Genomic DNA, 7,506 nt, shown 5'->3' on the forward strand with positions numbered 1-7,506 from the left:
TCAAAACAGGACTTGAATGAAAATAAAATGAATAAAAATATGATACATATACATCTAATGCCTCATTTATATTTTAAAAAATAATCTACATACATAGATTTATAGCATTATTGCTATGAAAATACATAATAGGTACCTATGTGATAATAGTAATTACGCATTTCTGTTCATCTTGCAGAAAATTAATGTAGGCTAATAATAGTTCAATAATCATAATTTACCTTGTATAACTTGCTTTCAATTGCTCAAAATCACCGATCAGTCTTTAAAGTAGAGATGCGGAAAAATCCTTGCCAAAGAATATCTCAAAGATCCTTGGGTTTTAAAGCTAAAAAATATAAAAACAGTTAATATATTACCTATTTTTTATATATATATAATATGGCCCATACCTACTACACACGCAAACGTCGATTTCATCATTTTCTTCATGTAATTAATATCATATATACTTTATTAAAGTGTTAACAAGGAACTTTATATCAAAAAACATCTTTGTACTTATAAAATTCAGCCGAAATATCAGAAACAAACTTCCAATCAAATCTAAACGGCAAAATTTAAAATGGCGCCCGACCCATAAAATAATTAACTAGAAAGAAGTGTCAACTCTGTGTTAAATCGTGGAAACACGATACGCCACCGAAAGCCTTCGTTGTCGTCTGGAGAACTAATTTTCCAATTGACAGGTTGACATGATAAGGACATGATGGCTTAATTTTCATTTCCGTTTCCGGTTATTCAATGGCGGGTCCTCTTTTCAGTTCAAATGTATTTTGTATTTTTACTTTTCATAAATAAAACTAAAAATTATTTATTCACATATATTTATTTGAAATATGGAACAACGTGACTAAACAAATATAAAAATATAGAGGATTGTATTGTTTCAATACCAATTAGTTAATTATATGTACTTTTAACGTAAATTAGTTAAGGTATAAGCATGACTTACAGTAATTTGTAAATAAACACACGTATTCGCAGACTTCAAGGACAGAAAACGGACACAGGAACATGAAAACGAGGAGCCTTATACAAAAACCACAGAAAACAGAAAAACAATTTTTTTATACTAAAATTAACAATGTAAAAATATCAATAGGTATAAAATATAAATATACTGTTTAAAAAAGCGTCCATTATTCCCAAAGAGACCTGGCTTATAAATCAAAAGAAGCAAAAAGAGACTTTTTTTAGTCGGATAACATAATCAGATTATCAGTCCGATTTATTTGCATTATTGACAATAAATCGCACATACTGGAGATAACTAATGTTGGCTATAGTTAACAATGATCTTACCTGCTGTAAATTGCTTCCATTTTCAGAAAAATCGCCGATCAAAAGATATTATAATACCCTTTTCTTGCATCTAAAAAATGTAAAAACAGTGTTTATTTACTACCTATTTTTCATATACATGGGACATACCTACTACTGCAGAAACGTCGTTTTTCTCCAGGATTCTTCATGTAATATATATTTTATATACTTTATTACCATTATATTTATAAATTTCAGCCGAAATATTAAATTGAACTTCAAAACAGGAAACTAAACGGAATGAATTAAAATGGCGTCGAATATTTTCGAATTTGTTCTAGAACAAATCTGAAGTTGTCTCTGAAACTGAAATCTGTCAATTCTAAACTGTGAAGTTAGACAATAGTTAGACAAAAACAATGCTGTCCTTGTCTAGGCGGCCATACTTGTCGTGAGGAGAATGACAGGAATGACACTAATGACTGTTTCCAATTTTCCTATTTCACTGTCACCCCCCTGGCCCGACCCAGAGATAACTACGAGATGCCCAAGTCAATGTGTATAACTGGTTCTCTAATAGCTATATATAAAAATCCAATGACGGATCCGTTGAATCTGGAGATAGTTGGCGCTGCGATCGGCGCTAAGCGATTCAAAAAGCGCGCCTTTATTTGAATTTAAATATTTTAATATATATATTATAATTACCAAATAAAAAGACTAATATAAGAATTAAATTATTTATTAAGAGATAAAAAATAATATTTTCAAATATGTTACAATAAAATGATAATTTTAAATAAACATAATAATAAATAAATGGTACAAGGAAATAAAACAAACATTTGAGATACAAATGTTGCAGTAAAAAAACAGTAAAAAATGGAATATCCGCCTTTTTTTCATATGAAAAAACCATGACATCAGGAAAAAGCTTTACGTGCCATATGCTTAACGCACGTTAGGGTCCACGTGGAAACACAAACATTCAGCACAGCGAAACAACGTGGCCGCATCCGAAACTCCTTCCAAAGAAAACTTTTCAATACATTGACAAATTTTTATCCTGTGTCCATCCTTGAAAAAAAAAGCATTATTAGATGTGAATGAATTAGGGTTTCCATACATCCGGATTTGGCATGTTTTAGTTTTTATGGTGTCTGGGGTATTATGCGATTAAACTGTTTCACAAAATTATTTAGTTTTTATGATCAGATTTACCGTACTTTCTTTCAATTCCGAAATCGATCGGACACCTTAAAAATTAAAAAGAACATTCTTTCTAAGGTTTCCATGTTTAGGTTTTTAAGGTGTTTATTAGGTGCATACCTAATTATAGTAAAATAAAATATATTCCTTAAAGTCTTAAAAAAATTGAGGTTAGTTAAAAATTAAGGGTTACAAAATATGTATTTCTTCTTTATGTATGTATATGCTAGAAGAGCTAGAAGAATGTCAGACTGTACTAATAAAAATTACACATAATTAATTGCAGTATGCCATATATGAATTCTCGTATAAGACCATATGAGGAATACATTTTTTTATTTGAAAGTGGAAGACAAAGACATATTATGAAATAAAATATCTTCTTTAATTAATATTATATTTAATGTTGAAATTTTGTACAAAAAATCAACATTAAATAAAGACAATGAAACTTGAAACTAATAGATGTTTTATTTCAGCATATTAATTTGTTATTTATTGAAATTACTGGGATATATTACCCCATGTCATTTTCCTTAGGAGTGCATATTCCTTTTCAATACTATCCTACAATTGCTTCTTGGTCATGTTGCTCTAAAAACTGAAGACTGTATATTTGTTTGATGACATATGTTTATGTTAACCCTGATGGTGCTGCAATTTGTTTTAGAACATAGTTCACCTAGAAAATATAATACTGGTTATGTCATTTTTATGTAATTGTGATATGTTTTGATCTGTAATGTGTTCTGTAATGTGAGCTGTTTTCATGACAAATTAAAAATTTATTCCTGTTGGTTTAATATATAAACAAACATAAACATTGAAAATTTGAAATTTTTAGTTTGATAGTTGTTAATGTTGACTAAATATCATATTAAAAAGAAAATAACCATCTATTAAGAATACCGATATTTTATATGCTACACCAAGGATATTTTTATACTTAAATACTTCTATTAGTACTTCTTGAAAAAATATTATAATCTACGTCCTACATCCAATCTAAGTCCAATGAAAAATATCGAATTTTGGATTGTAGCATTATTTCAGAGAATCATAGTGCATTTTGTTGGAACAGATGGTTGTATGAACATCAGCATTTTCTACAATACTAAATATAATAGATTTATTTGGTATTTTAGTATTTGAGATTAATTCTATAAAATTTATTGTTCGTTCTTATAAATGTTGGTTTAATTAATTCACGGTTATTCAGCTCATTAGACACGGAGTAATGTACTGTAGTACTGATTTGTTGTAGGACTATTTATAATTATTTGCAACAAGTACTACAGTGTCCCAAAAAAATAAAAATATCAAACACTAGTTAAGTAGATGTAAAAGAGGACTAATTAATATGATCTCAGTATTCGAACTACATACATTGACTATTTGCGTTGATTAATAATTGCTCCAGTACTAAAATAACTGAATTTTGTATGTGTATTAGACAATGTGGTAAAAGTAACACCTAAATTTTATGTCATTTTTTGATAAATGCTTATTTATAATAACAGAGACGTTCATATTCATAACTTTTTAATATACTGATTTCTGATTCAAATCTACATTTATTTATAATAATTTATTAACTAAACACAAATTAAATGTGATTAATTAATATTTGGGCGGAAATAATGGTGGTATATTTAATTAATGGTACACTCTTTTGCAAAGATTTAAATAGTTATTATCTTTGTAAACAAAATGGGCTAACAATATTATCGTTTTTAGCATCGGTACAGTCTAAAATGTCAATATTATAAGAAAATGCATTTTCTATGAGAATTTGAAGATATAGGTAAAATGTTATATAATACAATTAAATTGTTGCATCTGATTCACGTAAAATATACAGGGTGTTCCATTTAAATTAAACAAGTTATTGCCGTTTAAAGCTAGTAATTATTTAAAATAAATTTTAATATAAAATAAAATTTTAGACACTCTGTGTAAAAGATAGTATTATTTTATTATTGCAACACAAAATTTAGAAAACAGAAAAACTTCAGTACAATATTTGGTTTTTAAAAACTTAAATACCCTAGAGTAAAATAAAGCATTAAAATTGTTACTGCATTTTAGGGTGAGATAAACCTTAATCAAAGTTATCTTTATTTTATTTGGAGAAACTAAAAATTTCATAATATACAGAGTGTTCCATTTAAAAAAAATACAACATTGGTATTTTTTATTTATTCGGAACAATCTGTATCTTACAAAAAGTACGTTTAAATTGTAGTTCTAATAGTCTTAAACAAACCCAAAACTTTTATAATTTGGAAAAATTCAAAATCTTTGGCTACAATACTCGTGTCGAATGAGGTGAATAACCCTGTATAGCAAGATTACACCTTCGATGGTATTAATCTGAAAGCTGTTAGTTCCTTACCTAATTTTTGAGTTAATATTATATTATCCTTTAAATTTATCCCACTATCTACTAGCACTTTTATTTTTCTGTTGGGTATAGACTCATAAGGTAAAAATAAGTATATAGATATTCTTGTGTAAATTTTCACTATCTTGAAATCACTAAAACAAAGGTAAATTAATAAATGAATTTTTTTCCAATATGTGAAAACCAATATTGGAAGACAAAAAAAAAATAGTTTACCAGATAGTCAGTTCTTTATGTTTTACCCTCTCTGATTGTATATTATCCTCTCTGATAGTCTTATCAGAAGTTGCAGTGAGCTCCTTTACCCTATATTTCAGATTTTGTGACTGACGTTTCCCTACACATATAGGGAATATAGGATGTAAATTATTTTATATTACGGCTTTGGGATTACCTATGAATGTCGGCAGTTTTTCTACATGATACACAATGATGGTGCTTCAATTATGAAAGAACATGAAGATGATATACCACTTCTTAACCATAAGAAAGCATGTTTTCCACAAGACAAGTGACGGATTCATCTGTCATACAGCTCTTCACCTCGTTTCCCTTTAGTAGTTTTGTTCTGTTTCTATAAAAATATCAGTTCATTCCACTTTAACTGTACCTACAAATTTTACATATTGCTTATCATCTCTATCTGCAACACGATCTTTTTATAAATACTTATAACCACAGTTATAACTAAGAGATTATAAATACATGTGTAAAAGTTAATATAAACAATTACCTATTAAATTAAATATAAAATATAAAAAAATATACGTTAGAATAAAACAAATTTATTTTCTAACTATTTTAAAATTGATTAGACCCGATTACTTAAAATTATTTACCAAAGTAGTAATAGGAAATATTTTATTTAAACTAGGATGTTATAAATAAAACAAAATAGTTTATATATAGAAATAATAGAATATAATAGCTTCTTTACCACAACCATTTTTATGTTTTCTTTTGAAAGTGAATTTTCTACACTGGTTAGTTCTTTTATAACTTGAAACACTTTTATTTTTATTTTAAGAGTGAATATTATTATTTTCAGGCCTATCTTCTATACACTTTCATGGTCATATATTTCTCTTGTCTAAGCGAAACCTGATTATGCTGCAATGTTCAATTTTGTTATTAGTCCCATTAGAAAATAAAATACTGTATTTTTCTCTACAAAATTACATAACATGATTTATTGTGCTGATGGAGCTGCAAAATATCAATAAATATTTTGAAATTAAAAGTACCTTTGTATAAATCAAATGTGAGGGGACAGTTTAATACATACGTTGAATTAAAAGCGAAAATGTGAATTTACAATTTTGTGATTTTAAATGTATGAAAAGTTAATCTTTAAAAATGGCCATATTTTAAAAAACATTGGTATTATTTGACATATAAAATATTATTTTAAAATTTAGTGTAATATTCCCTGCATATTTTATAAAAACATGGAAGTGAAACTATATAACACTTGAAAAAGAAGAAGATATGAAGAAAGATATGAAGCTAATTTTTCAACCCTGTATTTTAAATAACTTGAAAAATATATATACTAGAGCCTAGGGCTTAACTGCTCACCTGAATTAGTTAAATCCTGGGTAACGTTATCACAGAGTCATTCATAGAGCAGGAATAGTTTTATATCAACCAAATTTTACTATCATCACAAAACAACATAATTACAAAAGGCATTGTGTTATATTTTCAAAGATTCTTGTCATATTTTTGGTCTACAAATACAAAACATTATTAATTTTCTTACTCCTCAATTATTAAAATATAGCTGATCCTCAAAGAAAGTTAATATCTGACTCGAAAGTATATAAACAGCAAATGTCCATCTACAAATAAAATTCACAAATGTGTTTTTAATATAGCATTTTTAAACAAGCTAAGCTGGCTAGCCTCAGGCAAAAGAATATTGTATTTTCGTAGTAGAATTATCTTTGACTTTTTTTGTCATAGCTTCTCCCATCACCGGAGAAGAAAATGTTATCAGTTTTATTGCAATACTAAACATATGTTTATATGTACTTACTTTTCAGTATTTTTGGAAAATTATGCATTTTGGCTAAATTCTGGACTCATCTTTGTTATTTCCTCCATAGATCTATCAATACAACATTTTCTCTTGAGCGAAATATAGGCCTTGTTCCCATGTTGGTCTTCAAATAAAATTAACTAATTGCGTTGAAATTCACTAATTATTGTGGTTAATAGATACCTCTGGGTAATTCGCGCAATATATAGGATATTAGTGATCACTTAAACACACATAATATTGCTAATACAACTCAAATAATTTGGAAATTCGCAAGCGAAAAATCAAATCGACAATCGATATTTGATATGAGAATATGAGCAATGGCTGCCGCGGCGTCGCGTAGAAAGCGGGACTAGCGGGAGGCAGGGGGACTAAAACGGATGCGGAAATAAAAGCAGTAAAATATGTACCGGGTCATTTAAATTTGCGAAACAGCGCCCTCTCACTACAGATGCTAATTTTCCAAAGAAGTTTGATCTGGCCAGAGATCCGGCAGGCCTAATTCCCATATGCGCTTGATCGTCTCGTAGTTGTCTCTGCCCGACCTTGCCAGAGGCCTCGGGAGCTGACGCTGACACACAGA

At 28.4% G+C, this 7,506-nt stretch overlaps 2 long non-coding RNA genes across 4 annotated transcripts; both read right to left on the reverse strand.

The window, feature by feature from the left end:
• Positions 1 to 2,330: 2,330 nt before the first annotated feature.
• On the reverse strand, positions 2,331 to 4,959 carry LOC115874340. Its single transcript, XR_004048823.1, has 3 exons — positions 4,871 to 4,959; positions 2,997 to 3,157; positions 2,331 to 2,343 (listed from the first exon to the last, which is right to left on the reverse strand). It is a non-coding gene; the product is annotated as an uncharacterized LOC115874340 (long non-coding RNA).
• A 314-nt stretch (positions 4,960 to 5,273) lies between these two features.
• On the reverse strand, positions 5,274 to 7,260 carry LOC115874341. Of its 3 annotated transcripts, none has more exons than XR_004048824.1 (4): positions 7,104 to 7,260; positions 6,918 to 7,044; positions 6,458 to 6,609; positions 5,274 to 5,489 (listed from the first exon to the last, which is right to left on the reverse strand). It is a non-coding gene; the product is annotated as an uncharacterized LOC115874341 (long non-coding RNA). The 3 variants fall into 3 exon arrangements; XR_004048826.1 differs by lacking the exon at positions 5,274 to 5,489 and adding an exon at positions 5,952 to 6,085; XR_004048825.1 differs by lacking the exon at positions 5,274 to 5,489 and adding an exon at positions 5,954 to 5,989.
• Positions 7,261 to 7,506: the final 246 nt, after the last annotated feature.

Source organism: Sitophilus oryzae, unplaced genomic scaffold (assembly GCF_002938485.1).
Source record: "Sitophilus oryzae breed Bouriz unplaced genomic scaffold, Soryzae_2.0 scaffold_1274_pilon_pilon, whole genome shotgun sequence".
Lineage (NCBI taxonomy): Eukaryota > Metazoa > Arthropoda > Insecta > Coleoptera > Curculionidae > Sitophilus > Sitophilus oryzae.